The sequence below is a fragment of the Neophocaena asiaeorientalis genome, unplaced genomic scaffold, assembly GCF_003031525.2.
Source record: "Neophocaena asiaeorientalis asiaeorientalis breed wild unplaced genomic scaffold, Neophocaena_asiaeorientalis_V1.1 scaffold743, whole genome shotgun sequence".
NCBI lineage: Eukaryota > Metazoa > Chordata > Mammalia > Artiodactyla > Phocoenidae > Neophocaena > Neophocaena asiaeorientalis.
In genome coordinates, this window is record NW_020174055.1 from 435,805 (window position 1) to 453,888 (window position 18,084).

The 18,084-nt window shown below is 46.9% G+C and overlaps 1 protein-coding gene across 3 annotated transcripts in view; it reads left to right on the forward strand.

The window, feature by feature from the left end:
• The first annotated feature begins 6 nt into the window (after positions 1-6).
• Positions 7-18,084, forward strand: part of TBC1D2B (TBC1 domain family member 2B) — an 85,629-nt gene continuing 67,551 nt past the window's right edge. Inside the window, exon 1 of one of the 3 annotated variants that reach the window (XM_024754309.1) lies at positions 7-332. The gene's annotated coding sequence lies outside the window, so the exon portion shown is untranslated. The remainder of the gene's footprint in view (positions 333-18,084) is intronic. The other 2 variants (XM_024754307.1, XM_024754308.1) reach the window with 2 other exon arrangements.

Sequence of the window (18,084 nt, forward strand, 5' to 3'; positions counted from 1 at the left end):
AGGAGGGTAGCACTGGCGAGGGCGCGGCCCCGGGGACCGCGGCGGAGCCTGGGGCAGGGCCGGGGCGGGAGCCAGCGCGGCTGTGCGGCTACCTGCAGAAGCTGTCGGGCAAGGGCCCGCTGCGCGGCTACCGCAGCCGCTGGTTCGTGTTCGACGCGCGCCGCTGCTACCTTTACTATTTCAAGAACCCGCAGGACGCGCAGCCCCTCGGCCACCTGGACATCGCGGACGCCTGCTTCAGCTACACGGGCCCCGACGAGGCGGCCGAGCCCGGCGCGGAGCCGCCCGCTCACTTCCAGGTGCACAGCGCGGGAGCCGTCACGGTGCTCAAGGTGGGACAGCGCGCCCCGCAGTCCCGCACCTGCCTCCCGGGAACCCGCCCAGACGCCCTTCCCCTGCTCCCCCTGCCTAGCCTCTGGGGCTGCCCCTGATGCCCAGCTCAGCCTAGCTCCTCTGACCATCTAACTTTTTGCATATCCTCCTTTCTCTAAAGCCCTTCTGTCTTTCTTTCCCCACTTCTTCCTCAGACTCTGTCCCCGTCCCCATCTCAAGCCCTTTACCTGGGTTTAGGCCAGAGTGGCTGGGGGCTACTCAGTCCCTTGACCCGTTATCTCCCTCTGTGCCTTGCCTCGGGCCCTTCTCTGTCCACCTCCCTTCCCCTCCCCACCCCTGTCCTGTGGATGTCCTGTGTAACCCTCCCAGGCATTCATTACTGTAGGCTTCCTGCCCTTGGGTAAGTTATTAGCTTCTTCAGCTGCCTCTTCTGTAAAATGGGGATAGCAGTAGTATCTACTTCGTGGGGGTGTTGGAATTACAAGAAATATACTCTGACCTCTCCTAAGTGTTACTGCATTCAGGGCTATAGACCGAGAGAGTCAGGGTTGGCAGGGCCCTTAAAAGATAATCCACTGCAGTCTCCTCCACAGTGGGCAGAGACACTCCAGATAAGGTCACACAGACAGTAAGTAGCAGAGACTGTTTGCTTGCTCCGTATTTTGGCTGGGAGAGGAGGGAAACGTTTGCTTCAACCAGTTCTGCCTTGCCCATTTGAGGCTTCCGTAATCTTTTTTCTACACAGTGTGTAGAAGCATGGGACTAGAGTCAGAAGTCCTGATTCTGGTGCTGAGAAGCCTTCTCTGTCCTTGGGGCATCCCATTATCTCCTAGGGGCCCTGCTGCTTCCAGCACCTGGGCGTCTGGGCCCTGGCCTGGAGTTGGGTCTCTCTCCCAGCCTCCTTCCCTGCCTGGTTCCTGTGAGCCTCCACCCTCACTCCTCTCTCTCGCTTCTCTTCCGTATTACAAGCTGGGCTTTCTCCAGAGCAGCAGGGCTGGGCTGGGATGTATGAAAACTCTGCAAAGCTCGCCAAGTGGAGAGCAGAGTGGGCTGAGCCTGACGCCCTTGGCCTTGTGAGCACAGGGCTGTTCCCAGGATCTCCGAAGGCAGCAACAGTTGGAGCTGCTCCCCAGGTCGTTTTTAGAGCTTTGTCAGCTCAGTTCCTGCTGTTTCAGGCAGAGTCTGATTACTGTGTTCTTTTAGGCTCTACCATCCCTTCTTGAAGCGGGTGCAGACAGCCTTTTTCTCCAAAGGAAGCCAAGCAGAGTTTCAGTTCAACTCGGCCTTACTTAGAAAGCATTGGTGTAAACTTGGGAGTGATCTGAGCAAGTACACAGGGACTTTTGCCAAAGAAAGGCTTGTCCTCACTGTATATATGGACTGTCGCTGTGCACAGCTGAATTTCCTGTGGAATTGTTTGTTAAAACAGAAAATAGAGCATTCTGTTTCAGATTTTCTCAAATGACTTTGGAGCCCTCCATCAGGTTTTTTCATTAAAATTTTTTCAGTGATGGAGGTATCTACCTAAATGGGTAGATACTGCAAGATGCAGTGTCAGGAGTGTGGCTTTAGAGTTGGATTGACTTGAACTTGCGGCCTGAATCTGCCACTCACAGGTGTTGAGCAAACTATACCACCTCTCTGTCCCAGTTTCCTCTTCAGTCTAATGGGAATCTTACCTTCCTCATTGGTTAGTTTTGAGAATTCTGGAAAATAGCTGGCACAGAGTAGGCACTACATGGCAGCCATATGAAACAACAGATGGTGTCTTTGGCCAATTAGGTAGTACATTCATATAATGGAATATTATGTAGCCGTGAACATAAAGGAATGAGAGCTCTAGGTGTCAACATGGATGACTCTCATAAACATAAAATTGAGAAAAACAAAGTTACAGATTGATTGCATACAGAGGTACCATGTAAAGACTAAGAAGATCATGCAAACACATATGCTGCATGGGGAGTGGGAGAGCTGTGTGGGCGTGATGAGCCCTGGCTTCAGGATGGTGGTTCCCACTTGGGAAGAGAGGGGAACGTGAGTGGGAATGGGTGCTCAGGGGGGTTCTAGTGTCTTTGCAGTGTTTTATTTCTAGCACTGGGTGGTGTTTGTTATATTATTCTATCTGTCTCTTTGTATGTTCAGAATATTTCTTTAAAAAAAAAGGAAATTGATTTTCATGTAGGTTACTGACTATGGAATATTTTGGTAAGTAAAGTTGAATTAGTCACAGAATAAGACAGCATGCCCGAGACAAAGGGTTTGCTTTATAAAAACAATGGAAATGGAAACACAGGCAAGCCTTTTCAAAGGAAGGGAGCAGTCAAAATGTAAGGTTTCAGAGTAGGGGTGTGTTTTAAGAAGGATTTTTAAAATTTTAATTTAAATCTTTTAATTTCTAAAAAATTTATTTTATTTTTGGCTGCGTTGTGTCTTCGTTGTTGCGTGGGGGCTTTCTCTAGTTGCGGCGAGCGGGGGATACTCTTTGTTGCGGAGGGCGGGCTTCTCATTGTAGTGGCTTCTCTTGTCGCGGAGCACGGGCTCTAGGTGCGCGGCCTTCAGTAGTTGTGGTGTGTGGGCTCAGTAGTCGTGGCTTGTGGGCTCTAGAGCGCAGGCTCAGTAGTTGTGGCGCACAGACTTAGTTGCTCCGTGGTATGTTGGATCTTCCCAGACCAGGGCTGGAACCCGTGTCCCCTGCATTGGCAGGCGGATTCTTAACCACTGCTCCACCAGGGAAGCCCCAAAAAGGATGAATTTTATTGTACAGTAATTCCTTCTGAATTGTGGGCATAAAAATTTTGTGGTGGTAAAAGTGGAAATTAGCAATTTATCTTCCTTTTCACCTTTCAGATCTGAGAACTGACTCCGATAAGCTTTAATGCTTCCCTTTAGGGCTGCTCAGCGGTAGGGCAGACCCTGATTTCTAAGGGGGATTGTAGGTTAGTGAGGATTAAACCCTGCTCAAGCTTCAGCTAGTTATATATAATTTTATAGATACCATTTCTTTTGACGGGTTAAAAAGAAAAAAAAATAAGCAATTTGCTTATTGTATTATCATATGGTTCTTATTTTAAAGTGACTTTCTGCCTTCTCTGGAGGAGCTGTGGTTTTGTTGAAGTTTTCCAAAATGTTTTACCGCTTGAGTCTTAATGAAAGCTGATATTGGAATTTCTTGGTAGGCTTTTCTATTCATAAACTCAGGGATGTGGACCTTATTTTACAGATGAGGGAATGGAGGCCGGAGAGGGGTTGTGATCTGTCTGAGATCTTGAAGATAGACTCAGATGCTCTTGGCTAGTAGAGACTCTGGGAACAGTGAGTGTCCAAAATGCCAAGTATCTCATTCTATTATCAGTTTTGACAAGTCTCCCTTTTTTTTTTTGCTTTGGATTTCAGTGATTTGGGATTAGATAAGATGTAGTGGTTTTTTCCCTTACTGCATTTGATTTCTGTCCTTTTCACGCAGAATGAAAGCACCAGGAACATTTTACCTACCGATTCTTTACCAGGATGTATGGTACCTGTTACTAGACATTTGGAAACTGCTACAACAGACAGAAACTGATGCTTCCTGTGTGTGTGTGTGTGTGTGTGTGTGGTGTGTGTGTGTGTAGAGGTGCTGGAGGCTTCTCACAGAGCTTGCCTGGGATCTGAGGCACAGGAGACCGTTCTGGAGTGAGCTGGCACTTAGGGAAGAGAGAGCATGTGACTGACTGGGGGTAAAGCGTGAATGACCCTGCTCTGCCAGATCTCCACAGTCCCTGGAGCAAGGAGCAGCATCAGACTGTCAGCAGATGCACTCCGCTCCCTCCCCTCCCTCTCTTGAAGGCACATGGTGCACAAATGGACGTGTATGTTGGTTTCTGAGTCGCACGTAACGGAACAATCATGCATCCCTATTCTTAACGCACTTTTGTGGGAAGGATGCACAATCTCTGGTGCTGAAACTGCTCTCAGCTTAATGACAGACATTTGCCAGCTTTGGTAATCATAGTGTGTGCAGTACAAAATAGATGTGGTGAACCAGCCTTCTTGGCTAAATGGCTCTGCTAAGCTGTTCTTCCCTGGGGCGTCCGCTCAGGGCTCTTGAAATGTTATTTAAATCTTTTATCGAGACCTGACTTTCCATGGATTTTTCATGGCTTCCCAATGAGTAAGTTTCTTAAAGGCAGGTATAGTCTCACAGGTGTGATGTCGCAGTGGCTTTCTGTCTCCCACTGTCTGTCACACAGGCCTCATGGTAGTGTGACCTCCACACTATTTCCTGCTCATGGGGCTCCAAGCACTGCTGTTTGCATCCTTGCCCTCCCAGAACAGCACCTGCACAAAGTAGGTGCCCAGGCAGACGTTTGTTGAACGAATGAGTAGAAGGTCATTACCCAGTAAGCGCTGGTTTTGGTGTGAGCTCCAGCCCTTTAGAAGTGATCAGCCAGAATTCTCAAATGTATTAAATGACATTCTCACCACATGTCATGGAAGTGCCTGCCATTCAAGGAATGCCCAGTAAATATGACAGGCATCAGGGGTTCAAAAGACGGATTACCGTCGGTCCTTAATTTTCAGGTCTCTTGTATTTCATGCCCACAGTCTTGACTCTGAGGACACTGTTGTAGCAGTGGGTGAATGTTTTATGTAAAAGGCCATGTAGTAAATATTTTAGGTCTTCCATCAGTGCCATCTCTGTGACTACTCTGCTCTGCTGTTATAGTACAGAAACAACTATAGAATGAGTGTAGCTGTGTTCCCATAATTTTTGTTTATGGATTCTGGAATTTGAATTTCATGTAATTTTCACACGTCACAAAATACTGTTCTTTTGGTTTTTTTTTTTTTTCAGCCATCTGAAAACATAGAGACATTTCTTGGCTTGTAGCTGTGTAAAAATAGGCAGTAGGCTGGATGGATATGGTCCTCAGGCTGTAGTTCACTGGCTCTGGTGTTTTAGAAAGGCCTGGACACTTCTCATTCATTCTGTCACTTACCCATTCTGTGTGCTTAGGCACTGGGGGTATAGACTGAACAAGGTGAACACAGTTCCTGTCCTTGGGGAGCTTTCTGTGTAGCCCAGAGACAGACGTTAATAAAAACAAAACCAACACCAACCAGTGCTGTGAAGTTTAAAAGGAAAGAGATGGGATGCATGTATAATAGGGGATCCTAATTTAGATCGGAAGGAGGAGGGCTAGGGAAGACTTCCTGAGGAAATGACATTTGAGCTGAGGCATGAAGGGCACATTGGTGTTGACTGGAGAAATGGAGAGGGGAGTAGAGTGTTCTAGGGAGAGGAAATGGCAGGAGCAGAGCCCCTTAGGTGTGTAGGGGACTCAAGGAATGCCCGGTGGCAGCTGGGGTGGAGGGGAGGGCCTTGGGGCCTGAGTTGTAGGAATCAGCAAAGAATTTTCAGGAGGGCTTAACAAATAGTTGGTGTTTTTTTTTCCCTCACAAACTGATGGTTGGGTTATATCCAGTATTTTCATCTAATTATGTTGGAGGATTGTCTTGTCTTGTGTTTTAAGAGTTGAAATATTAATATGTTACCCACTGGAAAACAGGTTTTAAAGTTGATAAATGCAGAGTTGAAGATCTCGTGGTCCATTGCCTCTTAAGCACCATTGTTTCTGAGCAGGGGTTGCTGGCTCGGGGGCTGTGTGGCTACAGCCTGCCCCACCCCTCTCAGTGGACTGCCTTTCCCAAAGCATTCCTCATGGCCACCTTCCCTGACTTCTCTCATGTCCCACTTGCTTTGCTCATATGCGTGTTACCAGTTTCCTTACCCTTTGGAGGAAACCGTTGCTTGAGAAATGGAGGGAGGGGTCACATGCATTCAGGGTTGAGATGTAAATACAGCTCTCACATCTCACTGAGGCTTCTGAGGGGTGGACGGCTCTCCTTGTTCAGGTGCCTGCATCCATCGTCAGCCTTCCCATCTCTGGGCAGAACAAAATATAGATAATAACCCTCCTTCCAAAGAAAGAAAAGAACCCCGTTATTGTAGAAATGACTCTCCGGTTGGTGGAGTGGAAGGGGTTTTGATTAGGAATTTTCAGTTCTTTTAGAGATTTATGTAGTAGGGTCTTAATGACATTTGAGTGGGTGTTTAGCTACATCCTGGAAGGCCCAGTCCTAAGTGGATTTTGTTCACTTTCACAGAGTGAATGCAGTATGGAATGGTGAATTAGGAAGTAGTGATGCTTCTAACCAGCGTCCTGCTAAATACTCTTCCTGGGAACTCGGTGAAGTGAATGTGCCAGGTGCATGGATGTGCGAGGCCTTCAGGGGCGGGAGGCCGAGGTGGTCCCGGAGAGGCTGCAGGTGTCATGATCACGCAATGAACAGTAGCTCACCAGTCTGCACAGGAAACCCCGAATGGACAGATTCAGGGTGGTGGTGCTCCCTAAAATGGGTCTAGTCCTGTTCTGGTGTTTGAGCATCTGATGCCATGTCCTACTAGAGCCCAACTCCCGGAGGGCAGAGTTTTGTCCCTGGTTCACCGCTTCAGCCTTAATGCTGAGCAGAGTGTCAGGCACGGACTATATGCTCTGTATATACTGGGTAGCCGAATGAATACTTCATACCCTCATGCCCTCTTGGGGTTGTTGCGCGGTCAGAAGGAGATTTGCAGTGTCCATTTCTTCCTTTAGCAAATAGTTTTGAGCATCCACCATGTTGTAAGCATTATGCTTTCTCTGCATATACAGCAGTGAAAGTTTTCCATTCATTTCAGAAACTACAGTGTTAAGACTTTAAAAATAGATTAGCACCTGATAGCTTTGAAAAAAAACTTTGGAGAGAAACCATTTTTGTCTGTAGTATTCAGAGTTGGGAGTAAATATCAAATGTCTGCAAGTTTTTTGATCCTGAGGGGGGTCTGGCATCTTTCCATAGTAAATAAAGAGGCAGGCAGGGAATCCTGAATGTAAAGTACTGATTTGGATATCACCCACGGCCAGAAATCTGTGGTTTGTACAATAATTTCTATGGGCATTGTGGAGTTGGGGAGATCTGTGTGACTGATCACCAAGAAGAGCTCCCTGGAGAAATGGGCTGGGGAGTTGGTTAGGTTTTGGTATAATCGTGTAGCTGTTCAAAGGTTTAGTTCCTTTTGGATCAACAAGAAGTGTTCCCAGTCTGATGGGAGTCAGCATCTTTTCATGAGTTTGGCCAATGCTTAACTTCTTCTGACGGATTGTGTGGGAAAACTGGAATCTGGGGGAGAAGGGGGCATTCAGGAGCTGAGATCCTTTGGCCTCCTCTCTGGCCCTTTCCAGGGCCAGCCGTCCTGGAAAGAGCAGATGTCCTTTGAGCGGTCTGCCCTCAGGTGAGAACTTGTCTGGGCGTCGGATGGCAGGCCTGGTGGTGGACTGGAGGCTGACAGGCCAGTGTTATCAGAGATGTTGATCTTGGATTATAGGAATTATTTCTAGGCAGCGAGCCCAGTTTTCATTTCCCTTTCCAGCTCTGTGACGTCCAGGGGAGACTGTGCTTGCAGAGAAGGAGCCTGTGTTTGGCAATCTGATGCAGCCAGCCAGCCATTCACGTAACAGTCTTGGTTGGGCAAGGCCGTGATGGACATCTAGCGGGAGTCAGGTGTTGCCTCTGGCCTCTCGGAGCTGTCCTGTTCTGGGGTTTCATTAGGGCATTGTCATCAAGTGGCTCTGTGAGGTGGAGGAAGCCATTTGGTGTTTTTGTTCCAAGGGTCATTATCCCTGAGTCAGAACTGACGAGACCCTCAGGTGAGCCCGCCCTGCCCCTTGTGTGATAGAGTGAGAAACAGAGGCCCACAGCTAGTTGGCAGCCGCTCTGGCACTAAAGCCTCCCCCAGACACCTGAGTGATATTTAGCCATTTTAAACCCAGCAGTTTGATGCTATTTGCCATTTTACTCCCTTAGGAGGAAATCAGGCTTATTCTGTTTTTAGCTGTTGTACACAGATTCTGAAATTGTACATTTACCTCTTTGGTGCTGCAGCATAGATGTAAGATGTTCAAGTCACATGAAGATTGGAAGTTAACAGTCTAGATGATAAGCTTCCAGTGGGGGTTGATTGATTATAGACATTCGTGGTGTTTCCCTGGCAGGGACTAGACCTGCACACCCTGTTCAGGAGCCTTCTCTTTGGAGGTGTGCAGAGGAAAACTGACCCTTGGTGTGATTTCTCTTGCTGCTCTGTAAGCCATGCCCTCTAGCTTCAGAAGCGAACCAGTTTGGGGGCTTCCCTGGTGGCGCAGTGGTTAAGAATCCGCCTGCCAATGCAGGGGACACGGGTTCGAGCCCTGGTCCTGGAAGATCCCGTGTGCCGCAGAGCAACTAAGCCCGTGCGCCACAACTACCGAGCCTGTGCTCTAGAGCCTGTGAGCCACAACTGCTGAAGCCCATGTGCCTAGAGCCTGTGCTCTGCAACAAGAGAAGCCACTGCGATGAGAAGCCCGTGTACCACAGCGAAGAGTAGCCCCCGCTTGCCACAACTAGAGAAAAGCCCTCACGCAGCAACAGAGACCCAACGCAGCCAAAAATAAATAAATTAAATAAATAAATTAAAAAAAAGAAGTGAACCAGCTTTTTAAGCTTCACAGTTTACACAGCTCTCTCACATATACTATCCCAGAGGTAACATGATGATAAGGCTATCTTTCATTTCTGTCCTTTAAAGGGAAGCATCTCCTTGAGAATTGTGGTTCTCAGATTGGTGTGGGGAAGGAGCCTCCTGGGATCCTGTTAACATGCAGGTTGTGGGGTTCCCCCCTAGAGATTCTGGTTCGGTTGGTAGGCCAGGGTGGACCTCAGGAACCTGCATCCTTATCCACTGTGCCGACCCTTCTGCTGCAGACCTTTGTGGTCCTCTCTTTGAGAAACACCACTCTCCGCCAGATCATGAATTACTGCTCTCTTTGACTGTGAAGTAAAGACTGGCCCTATTTGAGGATGGTTTTCTAAGCAGACTAGAAATAACTAAACTGCGTGGGTGGAGACCGGTGAAGTGTGAGCCATTTATCCTTAGGTTGACACTCTGTGGTTTATGTCTGCTACCTTCTTTGCATTCTGAGTTTCTGTGCTCCAGAGCAATGGTTTGGGGCCTGGGACTCCCTCCTCCCAATGGCCCTGAAGTTTCTGTCTCCTGAGCTGATCGCTCAGTCACTGGCACAGCACCACATTTCAGTGTTCCTCCAGGGCCGTTCAGAGGGAAGCTCCTGGAGGGCGATAGTGTTCGCTTGCCATCCTTAGGGTGATTCTGGGAGGGTGAGTTTTAATGATTACCACCACCAAACAGCTGATAAGGACTTTTAGAGCCCCCAGCTTTTCACCCAGAGAGGGGGGAATAACCGATTGATATAGGAGAACCATCTGGCACTTTCTGGAGGTACCAGCTCTATCTTAAAAGACTGTTAGAAATCAACATGCTTCCCAAACACTCTTGTAAACTCACTAAAAGGTTAGGCAGATTTCTGGTTCAGGCTCCCATGTTCCTCCTAATCTCTGATGGGCGGTGCCTGGGAATCTGCCCCTCCCAAACCCCAGTTCATAAAACTTCATATTAAGTCAGTCATTCCTGTGTCCTACTTTTAAGTTAAAAACCAGCAAGCCGGAACATTGCAGTGTTGCATGGTGTGTGGAAACCATCGCAGACAGAGGTGGCGTGGGGCTCTCCAGCAGTCTGCTGGCTGTTGCTGCAGGAGTTTTTATTTATCCTGAGCTCATGAAACCCTGGCGCTCTCTTATTGTGCAGTGGCAGAGCTGATAGGCAGCCATAGGAATGTAGCCCTGTGGTCACTCGGAGGCCGCGTGCTCCCCTTCCCTCTGAAACAGAAAGCGTTTTGACAGGCTTCCTCACTTCCTGCAGGGAAGAGCAGGCCCAGAGAGTGTCTTTGTCCTTGCCCTTGCCTTGGTGAAATCTGTCATCTAGGCCAGGCCCCTCACAAGCCCAGTTATCTTTATTGTCCTCTTTTCTAGAACACGCATTTGCTTGTCTTTGTTCTGTTTGTAGTCTTCTCCTAGTTTGTAATCTTCATTAAATTGTTAGAGATGGGTTTAAGGAGTGGCTGATCTCTCAAGGTGTTTGCTTTTTAAAAGAAGATGCTTGAGTATCAGAGATGGCAAAACTCCTCAGACTGCTACCTCCCAGAATGGGTGAGAAGTGGGGCACCTTCCCGAGGAGAGGCTGCCCCCCACTGCCAACTGTCCAGGGAAAGTGATGGCGGGGGAGGTCTAGGTTCTTGCTCAGCCTTTGAAAAGGATTTAGATTAGAATTCATGTAATTATTTTGCAAAATAAGTTATGTGAAAATGCTGACTTCAGGATAGCCATTTAAAAAGACAAAGAAATAAGAACTTACTGTGTTAGAGGAACGGAGGTCTGTACAATTGCACTCCATTTCCCCAGGAGCCAGGAGATCCAGTATTATTTCCCTTCTCAGCATCAGTCGCTGGGCTGAAACAGAAGATTTCAAAACTTTCCCAAGGAAAAATTACTTTTTTTTTCATTGGTACTGGGCCAGATCCCTTGAGATTGTTTCCAGGCCCATGGTTTTGAAATGTTCAGAAGAATATTTGGAACCTAAAGTTATTTATCAGATATGGGGTTGTAGTCTGTTTCTCATCCGAGTTTTGTTTTGTATTATCAGGCTGTTTACAATGTTCTTGTGCTTTTTATTGCTTATGGAAGAATTACCTTGGAAATCCAGATATACTTCTTTCTTTCTTTGTTTGGCCACGCCTTGGGGCTTGTGGTATCTTAGTTCCCTGACCAGGAATTGAACCCAGGCTACAGCAGTGAAAGCACCGAGTCTTAACCACTGAACTGCCAGGGAATCCCTCAGATATCCTTCTTTAGATTTAAGAAACGAAAATTCCTTCATTATGAACAGGCATTGCATCCTTTTAAGATATGACTGAGTCAAACTATGCATGCAGTTTAAATTGCTTTCTATGACGTGTGCAAACTTAGCCCATCTCTGTTCTCTTCTCGTGGCTGTCTCGTGACCATTGGTTATTCTGTTCTTCTGACTTATAAACATGGTAGGCACTGACACTTTGGGGAGGAGCCCAGAGTTCACACCCTAAGTGGGTGACTGAAGTGGTCTGTCATCACCATATAGCATGATTGGTTCTATAAAGGACGTCGGATGGCCTCACAGATGGGGTGTTTGAACTGGGTCTTGAGGGGTGAGTAGGTGTTTGCAAATGGGTTTAATTAGTGCAGTAGGAGGAGGGGTCGTTGAAGCCGAGCTGGCTTCTGTGTGCCTGTTGTGTGGGCAAAAGGCTATGGTCCTGTGGAGTGTGGGGCAGTGTAGGCCAGGTGACCATGCCAAATTGCCCAGCACTTAGAAGCCACCAGAGAGTTTTAAGCATGGAATAAATATGGCTTAGGTGGCTATGTGTAAGAAGGGGGTTTGGGGAGGGGCGACTGAGGACAGCAAGACCAGTTAGGACGCTCTTGCAGAGGCCTGAGTTTGATGAACCAGGACAGTGTCAGGGAGTGGGAATCTGAGAGACTGACAAAGGGATTCTTTGGACTTGGAGACCTGGTGATCCTATTATGCTGGAGGACGGTTCCTCTCTTCTCTACATTTGTTTATGTGTGGTCTTATTATTGCTCACTGCAGTCTATTTTTAAAGAAATGTCTTTAGAGAAGAATTGTGGCTCAGAGCATCCAGTGGGAGCACCTTATAGTCGATTGATGGTCATACTCTCTCCAACCCAGTGAAGCTGTGCTGAGCCCCCTTCGATGTCCTGAGGAACTTCTGTACTGTCAAAAAGACCAGCCTCGGGCTTCCCTGGTGGCGCAGTGGTTGAGAGTCCGCCTGCCGATGCAGGGGACACGGGTTCGTGTCCCGGTCCGGGAAGATCCCACATGCCGCGGAGCGGCTGGGTTCGTGAGCCATGGTCGCTGGGCCCGTGCGTCCGGAGCCTGTGCTCCGCAACGGGAGAGGCCACAAAAGTGAGAGGCCCACGTACTGAAAAAAAAAAAAAAAATAGACCAGCCTCTGATGTGGGAGTTGTCCTTGCTCATGAAGCCAACACACTTTAAACTGAACTTGGCTGTTGGTTGGGGTCATCAACATTTCAGTATCTGAGAAAGACCATAGAGGAACTTCTGATTCCTGCTGACATGCTGAGGGGATGGATTTTGTCTTGGACGTGCACTTCTCCGTCTTCCCATTAATAGCAAGGAACACAGACCCAGGTTTGAATTTTGATGTGCCAACTGGCTGTGAGATCTTGGGTGATCATGATAATATGGATGGTTGACGCCTAATGAGTGTGCCAGGCACTGTTTTGAGCTTAACACGCATTAACTCATTTAATCCTAACAACATCACATGAAGTAGGTTCCTGTTGTTCCCATTTTGCCAATTAGAAGTCCGGGACACATTAAGTAACTTGCCTAATACAGCTAGCAAATGGCAGAGCTGGGATTTGAACTCAGTTAGGCTCCTGAGTCCAAGCAGGTAATACTTTGGGAAAGTAGATGATACTATCTTGTGAGATTGTTATGAGCTTTAAATGATAGCGTGTATAAAGTGTTTAGCACGATGTCTGGCACATAGTAATTGTTTACTTAATGGTATCTAATATTATTACTAATATGCACGTATACATTATGAAATAGTCTATATAATTTTATTCCATCTTTGTAAAGAAAATTGCTACATGTATTTATGGATAGAAAAGTATCTGAAAGGATGTACTCCAAAGTGCTGATTGAAGTTATTACTGGGGGTGTGGTTACATTCACGTTATTTTCTTCTTTGTTTTTCTGGATTTTTCAGATTTTCCACAGCAAACATGGGTTATTATTATTATTGAAATAAAAGTCTAAAATATGTTGGGTTTTGTTTTTGTTTATTTTTTTAAAGCTGAATAGGAGCTCCCAGGCAAACAGGAGCTCCTTAAGTGCTGGCAGAGTGAGGTGCCTCTGAAAGCTGTGGAACTCCACACTGTGTTTAGTGACTTAGAATTTGTTTGGTCTTTTTCTCAGTTTGCCTTTTAATTTTGTATGGTGGTTTTGGACACACATCCAGATATTTTTCTCTGCTGTCTTTCTTTTTGGGTTTAGACAGGCTTTTACATTCCAAGAGAATAGAAATGTTACAGCAGAGACTTTTTTCCGTGTTGCTAGAGTAAATAATCAATGCAGTGAAAATCAATGCCTCCCTGCCCCTCCTCAGCCTGGAGTCAGCTCCCTAGAGTTGCCTGTGTGAGAAGCAGCTCTGTGGCTTGCAGTCTGAAGATCTGCCCTTCGAGCCTTCAATCTGGGGCTCAGTCCTGAAAGAGCGTTGGTTTTCCTTGTCCACAGAGTCAGGACGCACAGGGCATTTGTTGTCACAGGGCATTCGTCGTGGCCGTTGATTGTACGTCAGTGTGAACTGTTCAGGAGATCTCTGCACAGACCTTCCGTGTGAAGTGCTGCTATGCTGACGGTTGGATGTAAAGTCAGATCATCCCTTGTGTACCTTTAAAATTTGGCAGAAATCTACGCAACTGTTGTTACAAGATGCAGAAAGAGACAGAAACTTAATTTTAATTTACATAGACATCTTCTACTAATTTAAATGGCTTTTATCTTGCATTCAAATCTTGAATCAATTTTGAATTTATTTTCTTTTATATTGTGACCTAGGTTTCACACCTAGGTCGTAATTCGTAATACTTTTATTTCTTTCCAAATTTTTAGCCAGTTGTCCTAATGTCATTGTTTAATAATTAATAGTTTTCCCACTGATTTGATTTGAAATGCCACATAAGTATTTTATATCTATTTAGCCCTGTATTTTGATCCTCTGGTAGTAGAGTGCTGGTTTAATTATTGTGGCTTTATAATATGCTTACTTATTTGGTAGGGCAAAGCCTCATGCCTCATTTACTTTTTCAGAATTCTCAAAGGTTAAACTTCAGATGAATTTTATAATTTCATTGCCATACTTTGAAGAAATTTTTAGAATTTTGGCTGGATTTTTTTTGTTTCTATAATGCATACAGATTTCTTAAATGTATACCTATGCATTTTATGTTTTGTTTGTAATTGTGAACATGTTTCTAACTGTCTGTTGCTGGTATAAAGGAAACGTTTGCTCACTGGGAACGTCTGAGAGCTGAAAATTGACCAGGTCTCACCCAGTTCTGTACCCCTAGTGTTGACTGCTGCGTTGGCCTAAGTCAGGCTCTTAATAAATATTTGCCAAGTGAATGAACAAACATTTCTATGTATATGGTGTTCCTCCTTTTTCTTCTTTTGGATTACTTTAGATAGATTCCCAGGAATGGAGTTTTTGGTTAAAGGAAATGAGCATTATTACAGCTTCTAAAATGTGCTGAGTCTTTTTAGATGGAGATTCTTTACCAAAGGGCTGGGGAATAAGAGTGCTTGGGTCAGTTGGTGGTATAGTGAGAATGTAGTTAGGAGATGAGGCCTGACTCTTTGTGTGTGCTGCAAGATTGTGGCTCCAGCCCCCATCCCCAGTAATGCACTTGCCTGCAAGAGTGGGCCCTTAATAAATAAATGTGTGTTGAGATGAATTAACTTTACTGTGGGAGTTTTCTGAGCACCAAGGAAAGAGCTGGTGTTGGAGAGAGGGAAGTCCCTGGGGCCCAAGAGAAGGGACAGGTGTCTGGGGCCCATCTCCCGAAGAGTGGACTTGTTTTGGGCTACTAGAGGTCTGGGTGCAAAGGCTTGTGGGAACAGCTGGAGTATCGCATGGTTCTTCTCAGCCAGCTTTCAGGGACCGATTTCTACCTCAAGCTGGATGAGGCATGGCCTGGTTTCCATTCTCTGAACTGGCACTTCACGTCATGGTGCCTAAATGCAGCAGGTGTCTGTCATCTCAGGACTGTGCCCACCCAGTCCTTGTCTGCCCCCAGCTCCCCAGGACATTCATGCAGCTGTGTAGGGGACAACCAGAATGGCTTTCCAAGATGTTTGGCATGGTCTCTCATGTTTGGATTTGGTGCCATATTTGAATTATAATTTTAGCAGTTTTGAGGCAGTATCAGTAGCTGAACATAGGAAAGAATGAGTCAGATATATGAATGCTTAACTGCATTCCAGTCACTGTGCTACACATCTTGGGCCATATTGAGGCCAGCAGGTTTTGCCTTTGTCTTGGAGGAACTTAGACTAGTGAAGCACACTGCCGTGGGAAGCTGTCCTGGGCTACATGGTGCTGTGAGTTCCCCATTCCGAGGATGGAAAGAGCATGCAGGTCAGGGAAACCTTATTTGGGTTTTGAAGAATGAGTAGGAGTTGGAGAGAATGGTGTCATGGGAGACTCAGGATATGGTCCCAGTGAGACTTCAGACAGTAGATGCTGACACTGACCTGTTGGATGCCTGCCTGGCATCGGCTCTTACTGTCTACTGAGCTGTGAAGCTTTGCCTTGTCTTTGCTCCTTCCAGTATGATTGGAATGTCTGTCTGGCTTTTCAGAATTTGGGACTGAAGTATTTAAAATGGTGTTTTGGGGTAGGGTGGGGCAGATATTGATTCTCTCCGGGTTATGCTGGTGGTGGTGATAAGCTTCAGCACTGACTGGCTCATTTGTCACCAGCTGGGCTGCAGCTCAGTGGAGTGAGCCCTGGTGATGGACTCCTTGAGGTGCTGTCTGTGAAGCCAGATCACTCGAGGGTCCTTGCCTTCCTTTGGGAGGGGGCAGTGAAGACACTGAAACTGTGAGCCATCAGCCAGACCAGCCAGACCCATTCTTTGGGGTCCTCAAATAATGTTGGCATCTCCATGGACATTAACAGAGCATGGGGTGGTTGGAGATATGGAGGTACCTAGTTAAAGAAGAAAGTTATTTGAGTCATAAAGTCCTTTGGGAGGTGAATAATGTTGGCTGCCCCACACTCTCAAGAACCCCATGCCCTTGGTCATCCCCAAGGCCGTTTCCCACCCGCTGGGTTTCCCACCTAGCCAGATCTCCCACCAGCCTTGGCTCTCAAAATGGAATTTGTTTGCAATCATGATCTAGACCAGCATTGTTCAATAAAGACAGTGTGAATCAGTTATATACTTTTTTAAAAAAAAATAAATTTATTTATTTATTTTTGGTTGCGTTGGGTCTTCGTTGCTGCGTGCGGACTTGCTCTAGTTTCGGTGAGCGGGGGCTGCTCTTCATTGCGGTGTGCAAGCTTCTCATTGCGGTGGCTTCTCTTGTTGCAGAGCACGGGCTCTGGGGTGCACGGGCTTCAGTAGTTGTGGCACGCAGGCTCAGTAATTGTGGCACGTGGGCTCAGTAGTTGTGGCTCGCAGGCTTAGTTGCTCCGCGGCATGTGGGATCTTCCCGGACCAGGGCTCAAACCTGTGTCCCCTGCACTGGCAGGCGGATTCTTAACCACTGCGCCACCAGGGAAGTCTCGCCAGTTATATACTTTTAAGTTTTCAGATACCCACATTAAACAGGTGAAATTAATTTTAATAAATATATTTTATTTAACCCAATGTGTCTATAATATTTCATCATGTGGTAGTAGCCGTATTTCACGTGCTCATGAGCCATGTGTGGCTAGCGGCTACTGTGTTTGGATGGGGCAGATTTAGACTAACTTTACCTGACTAACCAGGACTGGGGCAATGAAGAGACATCTAATTAGGACTGAACAAGATCAAATCTCAGTTCAGTCTCTGTTTAAAAGATATCAAGTGGGAAACACGGAGGTTTTGTAGATCGCTGCTGATTGTGCTGTTCTACTTTTAATCCTGCCCTGTCTCATGGGTCTCAGCTCCCTGAGGGAAGGGCCTCTGGGGGCTTTTCCCGCCTCCTTGATCATAGCACATGCCCTGGAGCCATGTGCCCCCAACAGCCTTTCACAGCTGCTTGGGGATTGAATTTGAGGTGCTTTTAGTGGTTGCTAGATTTTTTTGTTTTTAAAGGAAATGAACCCCAGTTAATCATTGTCTCGAGGTAGTTTTGCCTGCCTTATTGACCAGATTTCTGTAACATGAATAATATGTCAGACATTGAGAGCACATGATCTAAAAGTTTTTTTGCCCGAGGAATTTAGTGAGAGATGATTAAGAAGTTACTAACTGTTCCTCAGTCCGAATTTAATACTCAGAGATTTAAAGGGAAAAGGCTTTCTTGTAACAAGCAGCTTTCTCATGGTGTTTGCATTTCAGGAAACAGCTAGAGAGGTTAGTGATGGATCTGACACAGTATGGTCTTCTCCCTGGGATGGGGACGGGGGCCAGGCAGGGGAGCTGGTGGGAGGACCAGAACACACGCACACATGTGCACACACATGCATGCACTGTCAAAACACACACTTTCCCCTAAGCTGGGGGTCGGGAGACTAGGTGCTCAGTATGGACTCTGTGAAAGGAGGGAGGAGGAGGGATTAGGTGGGCTTTGGGTTCTGATTTGGCTGTCTCCCAGCCCCTTGCTCTTCCAGCCACTCTCTCCCCTCCTCTGGGAACGCTGGGGTCTCTTGTCCTGCCTCGGAGCCAGGCTGAGCCCCCAGCTGTGCTTTAGGGCTCTTGGGCTTGAGCAAATCTCCTCTTCTACCTGAACCCTTCTTCCCCTGCCCCCCTCCCCGACCCCTCCAATTTCCAAGAGCAGTGACTTTGTCTAATCTCATCATTGCCCTGCCAAGAATCCAGGAAGGCACTGGAGTCTCTTTGGGCGTTGTCCCTGCTTATCCCAGCTCCACCCTCCTGCCAGCCTCCGCTTGCGTGTGCTCTCTTGCCTCTGGGCCTTTGCACATACTCTTGTCTCTGCCTGGAGCTTCTTTTTTGTCTTGTCCTTATGGCCACCACCTG